Here is a 15,221-nt window from a genome sequence, read left to right on the forward strand (position 1 = left end):
AACAGGGTGCTGCGAACAAGAGAGGGACAAGGAGCAGGAGGACAAGGGAGTAGAGAAAGGAGAGTGGAGAGATAGAGGAATAAATAAGAAAGACCGAAAGCAGGGGAGAGAGGGGGAAGGGACTGGCAGGACAACAAGATAGAGATAAGACAGGGGACAGGGAAAAGTTATAAAGTGATAGGGGGTAAGAAACATAGCAAGAAGTAAAAAACAGAAAGAGGGAGCTGGATAGAGGTAGACATAGAAAGAAAATTTTGAAAAGCAACAGGGTACAAGAAACATAGGCAAGAAGTAACAAATAGGGACAGGGAGATAGAAAGAAAATGTAAGAAGTGACAGGGTGCAGGACAGAGGGAAGAGTTAAGAATTAGAGACAGGGAGGTGGATAGAGTGAGACAGAAAGAAAATTTTGAAAGCAACAGGATACAAGAATCAAAAAATAGGTACACAGAGCTGCATACAGGGACATGTAGGAAGGAAATTTGAAAAGCGATGGGGTACAATAAACACAGGCAAAAAATTAAAATTAGGTCAGGGACACAGAGAGAGGGAAAGGTAGCAAGAAAATTTAAAAGGTGACTGGGTTCAAGAAACATATGCAAGAAATTACAAAATAGGGATAGAGAGGTAGAAAGAAAGTTTCAAAAGTGATGGCATACAAGAAACATAGGCAAGAATTTAAAAAATAGGGACACAGAGCCTTATAGAGGAAACTGTGGTGGGTTGACGTTGGCTAGCTGCCAGGTGCCCACCAAGCCACTCTCTCTCTCTCCCCCTCCTCAGCAAGACAGGGGGGTAGAAAATATGACAGAAAAGCTTGTGGGTCAAGATAAGGATAAAGAGGTAACTCACCAATTACTGTCACAGGCAAAACAGACTTGACTTGGGGAAATTCAATTAATTTATTGTCAATCAAAATGAGAGTACGATAATGAGAAATACAAACAAATCCAAAAACCACCTTCCCTCCAACCCTCTCTTTTTTCCTGGGCTCATCTTCTGACTTCATCCTGACTTCTCTACCTCCTCCCCCAAGCAGGGGGTTGCAGTCAGCTCAACACAGATTGTCTTTGCTGCTCCTTCCTCCTTCACGCTCTTCTTCTGTTCCAGTGTGGGGTCACTCCCATGGGGCCGCAGGTCCTGCCAGAAAACCTGCTCCAGCGTGGGCTCCTCTCTACAGCATCACAGCCTCCTTTGGGTGCATCCGCCTGCTCTGGCATGGGGTCCTCCATCAGCTGCAGGGTGCATATCTGCTCCGCCATGGACCTCCATGGGCAGCAGGGGGACAGCCTGTGTCACCATGGTCTTTACCACGGGCTGCAGGGGAATCTCTGCTTTAGCACCTGGATCACCTCCTCCCTCTCCTTCTTCACAGACCTTGGTGTCTGCAGGGCTGACAGCTTCTGCACAGCATTTTTTTAGCCCTTGCTAAATATCACAGAGGTGCTACTAGCATTGCTGGTTGGCTCAGCTTTGACCAGTAGCAGATCCATCTTGGAGCTGGAACTGGCTGTGCCCAATATGGGGGCAAGTCCTGGTGTCTTCTCACAGAACCCATCCCTGCAGCCCCTGCCCACTCCCCCACCCCAGCTACCAAAACCTTGCCACACAAACCCACTACAACAGTGATCAGCTACAGGGCAGAGAGGGGGGATTGAAAAATAGGGAAAGGGAGACAGAGAGAGAGGCGGCGGGGTGGGGAGGGAGAGAAATAGCAATGGGCTACAGGACAGAAAGGAGGAACTAATTAAAAGGGAGAGGGTACCAGACTGAGAGAGATGGAGAAAAACAAAGATTAGTGATGGGCCACAGGGCAGAAGGAGGAATTAAAAAAGGGGACAGTGAGGTGGACAAGAGAAAGACTGAGAAATACCAAAAACATTGATGATCTAAAGGGGAGAGAGAGAGGAAATAAAGAATAGGGACAGGGAGCCAGACAGAGAGAGAATGATTAAGACAAAAATGTGCTATGGGACAGCAAGGGAAGAAGTTAAAACATAGGGACAGGGACCTGGAACAAGAGAATCTAAGAAAGTAAAAGTGTATCTAGAATACAGAGCAGAGAAAGGAATTTAAAAATAGAGACACAGTGCCAGACAGGTGAGAGCAGCGGGAATTGTGAAGGGCTAAAGGGCAGACAAGGAGGAATTAACAATATTGGCATAGGAAGACAGACAGATGGAAAAAGATAAAAGTAGTGATGGGCTGCAGGGCAGAGAGGGAGGATGAAAAAAAGAGGGACAGGGAACAGGACAGAAATGCAGAGAGAAAAAGAAAACAGAGAGGCAGAACAACAGAGAAAGTGGGGCACTTGGAGAACAAGAGAGGGAGAGGTGCAGGAAACAAACAAAAAAAAACGACAGCAGTGAAAGAGAAGGTGGGGGCAGGGAGGGACCGGGATGCAGAAGAGGGGTGACACAGCCCCAGGGGTCCAGGTACTCACTGTACCTCCCGCTCTTGGAGCTACTGGGAGAATTTGACAGTTCAGACACATCTCTCTCTCTCTCTCTCTCTCCCCCCCTCTCCCTTCCTCCTCTGTAGTTCTGGTCACTTGACTGTCATCCACCCAAGAGAATAGATTGGTGTCTTGCAGCTCTTACAATATGAGGCTTCCTAGAAACACAGCCTCACATGCACACACACTACACAGCTGTACTGTGCTTTTGGTTATGCATACAGACCCTGCCATGCATGTTGGTGATTGGATCTGCTGAGGACTACACTAAGAGGCATCCTTCCTCACCTGGAGAGGCAGGCTGTCTCCTGTCTGCAGCTGCTGGCTGGATCCCCTTTATTTTATTCTTCAGCAGCTTTACCTTTTTCTAGTCTCTCCAGCTACAGCAGTTCCCATCCACAGCCAGTAAGTGGCCAGCTGTCCCTTTTCACCCCTGCCACTAGGAGAATGAGGCCAAAGGCAACCCACACAAACCTGAGCCAGAGGCAGTCAACAACATCCCCAGAGAGGAACAGACAACTGAGTCCTCAGTGTTGCCTCTGGGAGAAGGAAAGAACAACAAGCAACTGTTATCCACAGTGATTACTATAGCTCTCCTCAGACAAGAACCCCTCCTGCTGTAGGAGCTTCTGGAGACACCATTCTTTCCCCAAACTGATGCTAATGGCACCTGCGTTTATGGAAAATAAAGCATATTCAAGGGTGTTATGATTTAACCCCAGCTGGCAGCTAAGCACTATGCAGTTCAGTCTCTCCCCCCCACCCCCCCAGGGGGATGGGGGAGAGAATCGGAGGGGGGGGGGGAGTAAAACTCATGCATTGAGCTAAAGACAGTTTCACTGGATAGAAAAGGAAGGGAAAACACTAATAATAATAGAATATACAAAACAAGTTGATGCACAATACAATTGCTCACCACCTGCTGACTGGTGCCCAGCCAATCCCTGAGGTGCAGTGCCCTCTGGCCCACTCCCCCCAGTTTTTATACTGGGCATGATGTAATATGGTATGGAATACCCTTTTGGCTTGTTTGGGTCAGCTGTCCTTGCTGTGACCCCTCCCAGTTTCTTGTGCACCCATAGCCTCCGCTGGCAGGGCGGTATGAGAAGCTGAAAAGTCCTTGACTTAGTATAAACACTGCTTAGCAGCAACTAAAGCAGCTGTGTGTTATCAACATTATTCTCATCTCAAATCTAAAACACAGCACTATACCAACTACTAGGAAGAAACTTAACTTTATTCCAGCCAAAACCAGGACAAAGGGCCAGCTTGCTGGCATGGGGACAGGGTTTGGGGGCAGTTGGTGGCTATGGGACAGGCTTCAGGGGAGGTGCTGGAGCCGGGGGCAACTGCATGGGGTAGGCAGGGCTGGAAGAGTTTTGCTGAGTTGGGGAGGCACCCAATGCCTTTTCCAGGGCGTGGGGGTCCTCCAGGTACCCAGAGGGGTGGGGGCAGCCATCTCCTGCCCCTCTTCCTGCTTCCTCTCCACCAGCTCTCAGAAAATCCCTGGAAGCTGCCCCGATGGGGCCTGACTCCCACTGACCATCAATCTGTTGCACTGCTGTCATGGTTTAACCCCAGCTGGTAACTAAGCACCACACAGCTGCTTGCTCACTTCCCCCCAGTGGGATGGGGAAGAGAATGAGAAGAGTAAAAGTGAAAAAACTCATGCATTGAGATAAAGACAGTTGAATAGGTGAAGCAAAAGCCATGCGCACAAGCAAAGCAAAATAAGGAATTCACTCACCACTTCCCATCGGCAGGCAGGTATTCAGCCATCTCCAGCAAAGCAGAGCTCTATCACACATAACAGTTACTTGTGAAGACAAACACCATCACTCCAAACATCCCCCCTTCTTTCTTCTTCCCCTAGCTTTACATGCTGAACATGACATCACATGGTCTGGAATAGCCCTTGGGTCAGCTGGGGTCAGCTGTCCCAGCTCCTTGTTCAGCCCCAGCCTGCTTGCTGGTGGGGCAGGGTGATAAGCATAACAGCCCTTGACTCTGTGCAAGCACTGCTCAGCAAAAACAAAAACATCCCTGTGTTATTGTCCTAGTTTCAGCTGGGACAGCGTTAACTGTCTTCCTAGTAGCTGGTACAGTGCTATGTTTTGAGTTCAGTATGTGAAGAATGTTGATAACACTGATGTTTTCGGTTGTTGCTCAGTAGTGTTTAGACTAATGTCAAGGATTTTTCAGCTTCTCATGCCCAGCCAGTGAGAAAGCTGGAGGGGCACAAGAAGTTGGCACAGGACACAGCCAGGGCACCTGACCCAAACTGGCCAACAGGGTATTCCATACCATGTGACGTCCCATCTAGTATAGGAACTGGGAAGTGGGGGTGGGGAATCGCCGCTCAGGGACTGGCTGGGTGTCGGTCGGCGGGTGGCGAGCAATTGCACTGCGCATCATTTGTACATTCCAATCCTTTCATTATTGCTGTTGTCATTTTATTAGTGTTATCATTATTAGTTTCTTCTTTTCTGTTCTATTAAACCGTTCTTATCTCAACCCACGGGTTTTTCTTCTTTTCCTGATTTTCTCCCCCATCCCGCTGGGTGGGGGGGGGTGAGTGAGCGGCTGTGTGGTGCTTAGTTGCAGGCTGGGGTTAAACCACAACAGTTATCAATACTGTTTTCAGCACAAATCCAAAATATAACCTCACACTAGCTAGTATGAAGAAAATTAACTCTATCCCAGCAAAAACCAGCACAACTGGTCAGTTGGAAACATCCTTGCAGCTCATCAGCAGTCTCAGGCAGGCATGCCCCACCAGCACCATCCCCTGGGGCTGCAGCCCTTTTACACAGAGAGGCCATCACCATCAGCCTCACTGGCCCCACCTGGGGCTCCTCCAGCCCCAGCCCACAGCTGCAGCCATGGCCCCTTACACCCACTATGTAACCTGCTCCCCTGGACCCTGACAGCCACTCACCAAGCACAAAGGGCTACAAACACAGCCATGAGTGCAAAGGAGCAGCAAGTGTTTATTCATTAATGTGTGTAAGTCCCAGGAGGGAGTCTGCTCTGGGGCTCGGTGCCTGTACGCTCACCCTTCCCCTGGGACAACTCAGCAGTCATTACTGGAGCAGCAGATATAGAGAATGAAAATACAGCGATGGGGAGCAGGACAGAGGAACAGAAAGAGAAAAATATGATGAGGGAGAAGGACTGAGGAGCAGAGGAAGAAAGGTAGAGGGAAAAGGACAGTGAAATTAAAAAAAAAAAAAAAAAATCAATAAAAGGATGAGAAGCCCTGCAGGGACATGGCAGAAGAAAAACAGCGTCAGGGAGTGGGACAGGGGGAAAGAGAGAGAAAATGATGAGCAGGGAGTGGAACAGATGGATCAAGAGAAATTGAATGAGAGGAATAAGGAAGGAAGGACAGAGAGAGAAAAAGACATAGGGGAACAAGTGAGAGAGAATGCAGAAAAAAAGAGAAAGATCGGGACAAAGAGATGACGAAAGAAAAAACAGTGATCATAGAGCCATAGAATAGTTTGGGTTGGAAGGGACCTTTAAAGGTCATCTAGTCCACCCCCCCTGCAATAAGCAGGGAGATCTTCAACTAGATCAAGTTGCTCAGAGCCCCATCCAACCTGACCTTGAACACTTCCAGGGATGGGGCATCCACAACCTCTCTGGGCAACCTGTTCCAGTGTCTCACCACCCTCATGGTAAAAAATTTCTTCCTTATATCTAGTCTGAATCTACCCTCTTTTAGTTTAAAACCATCACCCCTTCTTCTATCGCTACAGGCCCTGTTAAAAAGTCTGGCCCCATCTTTCTTTTAAGCCCCCTTTAAGTATTGAAAGGCCACAATAAGGTCTCCCCAGAGCCTTCGCTTCTCCAGGCTGAACAACCCCAACTCGCTCAGCCTTTCCTCATAGGAGAGATGTTCCATCCTTCTGATCATTTTTCTGGCCTTCCTCTGGACCTGTTCCAATAGGTCCGTCTCTTTCCTGTGCTGAGGACTCCAGAGCTGGATGCAGTACTCCAGGTGGGGTCTCACCAGAGCGGAGTAGAGGGGCAGAATCCCCTCCCTTGACCTGCTGGCCACGCTGCTGGTGATGCAGCCCAGGATACGGTTGGCTTCTGGACTGTGAGCGCCCATTGCCAGCTCTTGTCCAGCTTTCCATCCACCAGTACCCCCAAGTCCTTCTCTGCAGGGCTGCTCTCAATCCCTTCATCCCCCAGCCTGTATTGATACTGGGGGTTGCCCTGACCCAGGTGCAGGACCTTGCACTTGGCCTTGCGAAGTTCACATGGGCCCACTTCTTGAGCTTGTCCAGGTCCCTCTGAATGGCATCCTGTCCCTCAGGCATGTCAGCTGCACCACTCAGCTGGGTGTCACTTGCAAACTTGCTGAGGGTGCCCTCGATCCCACTGTCTGTCATTGATGAAGATATTAAACAGTACTGGTCCCAATATGGACCCCTGAGGGACACCACTCGTCACCAGACATTGAGCCGTTGACCACTCCTCTCTGGATGTGACCATCCAGCCAATTCCTTATCCATCAGATAGTCCATCCGTCTAATCCATATCTAATTTAGAGAGAAGGATGTTGTGGGGGACCATGTCAAAGACCTTACAGAAGTTCAGATAGATGACATCCGTGGCTCTTCCCTTGTCCACTGATATAGTCACTCCATCACAGAAGGCCACTAGGTTGGTCAGGCAGGACTTGCCCTTGGCAAAGCCATGCTGACTGTTTCAGAGAACCTCCCTGTCCTCAGCGTAGCTTCTAGGAAGATCTGTTCCATGATCTTCCCAGGCACAGAGGTGAGTCTGACAGGTCAGTAGTTTCCAGGGGAGTCCTTTCTACCCTTTTTAAAAATGGGTGTAATGTTTCCCTTTTTCCAGTCACCAGTGACTTCACCTGACTGCCATGACTTTTCAAATACCGTGGAGTGGCTTGGCAACTACATCAGCTAATTTCCTCAGGACTCTAGGATGCATCTCATCAGGTCCCATAGACTTCTGTATGTTCAGGGTCCTCAGGTGGTCACAAACCTGATCTTCTCTTGCAGTGGGAGGGACTTTGCTCCCCAAGTCCCTGTCCTGCAGTCCATCCACTTGAGAGGTGTGGGAAGAGAGGTTGCCAGTGAAGAGTGAGGCAAAAGAGTTGTTGGACACGTCAGCCTTCTCCTCATCCATTGTTACCAGCTTGCCAGTCATGTTCATCACAGGGGTACACTTTCTTTGACCTTCCTTTTCTGAATGACATACCTATAGAAGCCATTATTATTCTTTGCATCCCTTGCCAAGTTCAGCTCCAGCCGTGCCTTGCCCTTCCTGACCCCATCCCTACACTGCCTGTGCATTTTCTTCTTGCCCTTTAGTTTGACCAGCAGGTCTCAATTCATCCATGCAGTCTCTTGCCTTTCTTTCCCGATTTCTTACACCTGGGTATCAAGAGCTCTTGCACTATATAGAAAGCATCCTTAAAGATCTGCCAGCTCTGTTCTGCTCCCTTGTCCCTGAGGGCAGTTTCCTAGAAGGTCCTGCTGACTAACTCCTTGAACAGCTGGAAGTTTGCTTTCCTAAAATTCAGGGTCCTGCTCTTCACCTGTCCCATACCCCTCAGGGCTGTGCACTCCACCAGCACATGATCACTGCAGCCCAGGCTGCCTCCAGTCTTGATGTCACTGACTAGCTCACTTGCGTTGGTCACTGTCAGGTCCAGTATCGCATCCCCTCTGGTAGGGCTATTACCTGGCTTAAGAAGCTATCCTCCATGCACTCCAGGAGTCTTCTGGATTGCCTACAGCTCACTATGCTACTTTTCCAGCAGATGTCAGGGTGGTTGAAGTCCCCCAGTAGAATGAGAGCCTGCAAGCACAATGCCTGCTGTAGCTGGAGCAAGAAGGCTTTGTCAATAGGCTCCCCTTGATCCAGCAGCCTGTAGTAAACACCAACTACAAGGTTCCCTTTGTTGCCTCTGTCTCTAATTCTTACCCATAAGCTTTCAACCTGCTCGTGGCTATTATTCAGGAGACAGCTCTTCACAATCTATCCATTTCTTGACATAAAGGGCAACTCCTCCACCCCTCCTTCCTCATCTGTCCCTTCGGAACAGCCTGTAGGTGTCAATGGCCACACTCCAGTCATGGGATTCATCCCACCAAATTTCAGTAATGGCAACTAGGCCATAGCTTTTTAGCAGCATGGTGGCTTCCAACTCCTCCTGTTGCCTGTGTTGCATGCATTGGTGTGGAGGCACATGATCTGGGCTGTTGGCCATGTCACCTTCTTAGAAGAACACACCTCTAAGGTGTGTAGGTACCTGTCGTGGTTTAACCCCAGCCAGCAACTAAACACCACGCAGCCGCTCACTCACTCCCCCCCACCCAGTGAGATGGGGGAGAAAATCGGGAAAAGAAGCAAAACCCGTGGGTTGAGATAAGAACGGTTTAATAGAACAGAAAAGAAGAAACTAATAATGATAATGATAACACTAATAAAATGACAACAGCAATAATGAAAGGATTGGAATGTACAAATGATACGCAGTGCAATTGCTCACCACCCGCCGACCGACACCCAGCCGGTCCCCCGAGCGGCAAAACCCTGCCCCCCACTTCCCCGTTTCTGTACCGGATGGGCCGTCACATGGTATGGAATACCCCATTGGCCAGTTTGGGTCAGGTGCCCTGGCTGTGTCCTGTGCCAACTTCTTGTGCCCCTCCAGCTTTCTCACTGGCTGGGCATGAGAAGCTGAAAAATCCTTGACATTAGTCTAAACACTACTGAGCAACAACTGAAAACATCAGTGTTATCAACATTCTTCGCATACTGAACTCAAAACATAGCACTGTACCAGCTACTAGGAAGACAGTTAACTCTATCCCAGCTGAAACCAGGACAGTACCTCAAAGGTACCTACCTTTGAGGTACTTCACCGGTGTTTCCCTGTGGGCTCCTATTACCTTGGGAGCCCCTGGCTCATCTCCATAAGACTTCAAGTGTGCTCCATGTACCCAGCACATCTCAGAGAAACAGGCTGAGGGCCCTTGCTAGTACCCCATTCCTCTAACCTTGGCAAGGCATCCCACAGCTTGTCACGGGCAAGTATTATCCCCCTCCCCCTTCAAGTCTAGTTTAAAGCTCTGTCAATGAGCCCCACTAGTTCATGAGCAAAGACCCTCTTCCCCCTTTGAGAAAGGTGAATCCCATCTGACACCAGCAGGCCTGGTGCCATGTGGATGATCCCACTATTGAAGATGGTCTGATGGACTGCAGGATGAGAAAAAAAGTCAGGGAACAGGACAAAGGGGAATAATGGGACAGCAAGCTGGGCACAGGGATATAGCAAGAAACAATGGAACAGGCAGCGGTATGGAGATATACAGACAAAAAGTTCAGGGGAGGATGGAGGACAGAGAGAATAAGAGAAAAGGGACAGGGAGAGGGTGTCCTGGTTTCAGCTGGGATAGAGTTAACTGTCTTCCTAGTAGCTGGTACAGTGCTATGTTTTGAGTTCAGAGCAAAGAATGTTGATAACACTGATGTTTTCAGTTGTTGCTCAGTAGTGTTTAGACTAATGTCAAGGATTTTTCAGCTTCTCATGCCCAGCCAGTGAGAAAGCTGGAGGGGCACAAGAAGTTGGCACAGGACACAGCCAGGGCACCTGACCCAAACTGGCCAATGGGGTATTCCATACCATGTGACGGCCCATCCAGTATAGGAACGGGGAAGTGGGGGGCAGGGATTCGCTGCTCGGGGACTGGCTGGGTGTCGGTCGGCAGGTGGTGAGCAATTGCACTGTGCATCATTTGTACATTCCAATCCTTTCATTATTGCTGTTGTCATTTTATTAGTGTTATCATTATTAGTTTCTTCTTTTCTGTTCTATTAAACCGTTCTTATCTCAACCCACGGGTTTTTCTTCTTTTCCCGATTTTCTCCCCCATCCCACTGGGTGGGGGGGAGTGAGTGAGCGGCTGTGTGGTGTTTAGTTGCTGGCTGGGGTTAAACCACGACAGAGGGGCAGAGATTGAGAAAGAAACATTAGAGACAGAGAGAGGAAGAGAGTGACAGGACCGAGGCAGAGATGGAGAAGGAAGGAAAAAAAAAAAGACAGTGATGCATAGCAGGCCAGAGGGACAAGGAAAGACAGGAGGAAGGACAGAGGGATATAGAAAACAGGTGAGGGACAGGGATCCAGAAAGCTTGATACTGTGAAAGAGCCAGGAACGGGGAGCAGGACGCTGGGATAGAGAGCCAACGAGAGCAACCGAGAGAATGACAGAGAGGTGGAGCATGAGAGAAAACAGGGACAGAGCATGGGACGGAGAGGTGAAGCAATAAATAAGAGGGACAGGGAGCAGCACAAAGGGTCAGAAAGAGTAAGAGATGAACAGGAAGGAGGATGGGGACAGTGAGATGCAGAATGAAGAAAACCAGTGACAGTGAGCAATACAAAGGGAGAGAGAAAGAAGAGAAAGGAGGGAGAAAGACAGGAAGGCAGGGATGCATAGCAGCACATATAGGTGCAGAGGGGAAAAGAACGCCAGGGAACAAGCCAGAGAAATTGTGGGGAAAAAAAAGAGATGGATGCAGATCAGGACAAAGAGATGGAAAAGGAAAAAACAGCAATGGGCTGCAAGACAGAGAGCCGGGACCAGCAGCATCACTGCTACACACCAGTGCAGCACCGGCACTGCAGTTCCGCACTCTGTGCGCCAAGTGTCCACCAGCAACGCGCACATGGTGCACCTCTCGAATAGACCCCCCACAATTTTCACAGCTCTCAGCTGACTCATCACCTTAGCAGTCTGATGCAGTGTGAAGCGGCTGCATCATATCAAACCCAGACCTTAGATCAGAGCAGAGAGGTGAACCCTGGTTGGCACAGAAGAAGTTTAAATACCCCACAGAAGTGTTCACAGCCTAGCATTTAGGGTTCAGGACTTACAGTTGATTATCTTAGGATTTAGACATCACCATTTCTGTAAGTCATCAGTCCTGAATCTAAGTTACAAACTAGAAATCTTGGAACCAAAATGGTTGTTGGGGATTTAAAGTTTATGGATGATGTTATATTTTAAATCCTGACAAATAATGACCCCCCACAAAATAAAGTAATAAACTATAACCCCAGAGTAAGAAACTCTCAGCAACAAATTCTCAACAATAAACCGTAAGTGGAAGACTTTGAACCCTCAGTTTTAAGTAAGAAATACCAAAGCACATATGAGCAGGAAAACAGTAGAGAACCAGACGAATTTTTGCCCACAGCTTTAAAAGTTGGCCTTTCACTTGGAAGTGTAGCAGAACAAGAAGATACACACCAGAATGCACTTCTGATGAATCTACCTTCAACACCATAAGCACCAATTCATCTGCATCAGGGCCAATTACCTTTTTGTTTGTTTGTTTTCTCAGGTCCACAAGCAAATGTCCAGAGCCAGTGACACTTATTATTACCAACCAGCCTTCCTGTAAGGAAAGCAGAACCTCCTGAGAGAGAGAGAAGCATTTGTGATAACTGGTCATATTCCTCCTGCTGTCACTAACAGTGCCTCAAAAACCTTTTCCTCTGGCCAGTAAATCCCACCCTAAAGACTAACCAGAAAATGCCTCACAGAACAAAGGTAAAATACTGCAGCTGGGGAAATGTTTCTTATGATGTAAAACTAGACATTGTTTTAGCCTGTTACTCACATAATGAACATCTATGGTTCAAGCTACTTAACCACTTGGCACGTCACTCAAATTCCCACTGCTCAGCAAACACGTGTCCTGCCCACTGTCCACAGTCACCTTCAGTCTCAGAAACAAAACTCCAGCTCCGTCTACCCAGCAGCATGCAGACTACCACACAGTCTCCCCCATCCCCAACCAGGGCACAACCACCTGCCACCCACACAGCCTCCCCGGTATGCACTGCAGCCCCAGGACTTAGCTATGCCCAAGTTGCAAGTCAGAGCTCATCCTCTGTGGCTGGCCTGAGCTCTCTGCAGAGTTTCCAACTGTGATGCTCCTTCAGCTGCCAGGCTACACCTCAGCACCTGCAAAAGGCTCGAACAGTTAGCGAGCAGCCAGGCAACTGCACAGCCCTCCCAAAACTATCCCCTAGTTCAAAGACTGTTATTTTACCTATAGCGAAGACTGTCTCTATGCTGCTTTGGTCCCCTTCTCTGGCTCCGTTTCATGCCCCTAAACCCTACCCTAACCTAACGCTAACCCCTAACCCAGTGCTGAAAGGCTACTACTCCCATCGTGCCCCACAGGCCAATGTGGTCAACCAGTAGCCCGGTACCAGGAGACTACAACTCCTGGCATGCCTCGGGACAGAGGGGCATCTTACGCTTATGGCTGTTGCGTGCCAGCACGCCTCATTCTGCTGAGTGCCACCACGGAGCAGAGCTGCCTTAACGCTGACAGGTCTGCCCTGCACAGCAGTAATCTGACCATGGTTCAGTGGCTACCTGCAGCCGCCTCAGCTGCCCCTTTGGCTAGTTTCCCATGGCTCCCTCACCATCTCTCCCAGGTTGCCCAGGATGGTCCCGGGCACACGGAGCCTCATCTTATGCAGGACGTGCAGCTCCAAGCACAGACCCGCTGCTTCCACACCACCCCACAAACTCCTCCACCCCCGCTCCCCTTACTTCCAGCTTACCTTCTTCACGCAACTCGGTACTCCTCTGTAGGTAGGTCTTGGCAGAGGCTCCCTTCTACCCGCCTGACCTCAGGTCATAGTAGCTGCAGGTGGCACAGTGCCCCACCCATGGCTTTTACCCAAACGTAAAGCGGAGTAATGCCCCATAACTGCAGCCCCTTAGAGAAAAAGAGGCCGTTAGTACTAATAGAGCACCTGTGCTTGCCGGCTATGCCCAGCCATCGTCAGCCTCATTACCCACAGCTGCATCCCATGCATGTGGGAGTGGGGCAGGGTGGGCACAGCCGTCAGACTGCAAAAGATAATTGGGGCCTGCAAGGGCAGCAGAGGTGTAATCCAGTGCTTGAGAGCAGCTTGCTGAAACCTGACTGGAGAGTGCTGGGCTGCTCAAAAAGGAAAGAGTCGTCACGAGGAGACCAGAAAGCAAACAGAGGGCTCAGGGACACCGAAAAGCAATTTATGCATGTTGGGGCAAAAGAGGACAAATGAAGGGCCTTGGGGTACTGTTACTTCTGAGGTTTGATGCTGATGCTCTTAGTTGGGAGACTTAGGAAGTAACTGATAAACTGATTATGATATTTATCGATTAGTGAACCCGTTATAAGGAGTTTGGGAAAGCAAAAAAGAAAATAATAATTAGCTAGATAAATAACACATATTAATTCATAATTGTATGATTATGCAAACTATTCCATACAACTATAAAGCTCTTAATTATTGGCCTTAAATCTAACAAATCACATATATTGCCTGTGGATTGTCCCAGGGGTCTTCCTCCACTATCCCGGTGGACTCGGGATTCACTGATCAGCTTTACTATCATCTATAGTAGGTACCTTGCATTCCTACTGTCATAGAGGTGTCCTCTGTTGTTCTTTTACTAGACTTGGACAGGCTGCAGGAATGGGCCAGCAGGGACCTTAAGAAATTCAACAAGGACAAATGAGCCCAGGAAGGAAAAAGCCCTCATGACAATACAGACTGGGAACTGACTGACTGAGGAGCAGCTCTGCAGAAAATGAACTGAAGGTCCTGGCAGACAGCAGGCCGAACATGAGCCATCACTGTGCCCTGGCAGAAAAAAGGGCCAACAGCATCCTTGGCTGTATTATGAGGAGCACAGCCAGATGTTGAGGGAAGTGATTATTGTCTTTATGCAGGACTCATCAGGCCACATCTAGACTATTACATCCAGTTCTGGGCCTCTGCAAATACAAGACCTTGACCAACTACAGCGAGTTCAACAGAGAGCCACCACAATGCTGAGAGGGCTGGAACATTCACAGTGTGAGGAGAGGCTGAGGGAAGGAGAACAGGGCCTTCCCAGCATGGAGAAAAGGTGATGGGTGGGAGGGGGAGGAAGCTAATAGCAGCCTTCCAGTATCTGCATGGTGATTATTGAGAAGACAGAATTGGGCACAGTGGTGCACAGTGGGAGGACAAGGAGCAATGGGTGTAAAGAGGAACAAAAGAGGTTCAGATCTGATATAAGAAGAAACTTTTTCATGATAAGGAGAGCTGAGCATTGAAACAGAGGAACCAGAGAATTCATGTAGTCTTCATCTTCATCCTTGGAGGTTTTCAAGGCCAGATTGGATAAAACCCTGAGATACCTGGTCTGACCTCACAGCTAAAACTGCTTTGAGCAGGAAGTTGGACAAGAACAACCTCCTGAAGTCCCTTCTGACCTGAATTATTCTGTGATCCTATATCTTATACTCCATTTTTTCTGAAGTTGGGCCCACCGCTGCCATCGCACATCCTTTTCTTTACCTGAATGCCTTTCAAATAAGCAATATGCTCCTAATTTTTTTTTGACTGCTGGTCCCAGTTTTGCCACATCTATACCAAAATTGTAGGCAATCACAGCCTTACATGATCCTACTGATACTGTTATCTAGGTCTGAATAGCCTTGCTTCCCAAAACTCCCCTGTCATTATTCCAGACACTACTCTGTCCTTGATTCTTCTACCCAGCTATAATCAGGTGCAAGGAGGTTCTTATCTTATGCACTGATATTTTACGTACCAGATCAGTGGAGTACACGTTGCATTCTTTCAGTATCCCTTAAAACCCGCCATCATAAAGTTCCTGTTCTGCTGTTGGAACAGATAGTTAACACTGTGGCTGTTACC

Source organism: Harpia harpyja, chromosome 9 (genome assembly GCF_026419915.1).
Source record: "Harpia harpyja isolate bHarHar1 chromosome 9, bHarHar1 primary haplotype, whole genome shotgun sequence".
Taxonomy (NCBI): domain Eukaryota; kingdom Metazoa; phylum Chordata; class Aves; order Accipitriformes; family Accipitridae; genus Harpia; species Harpia harpyja.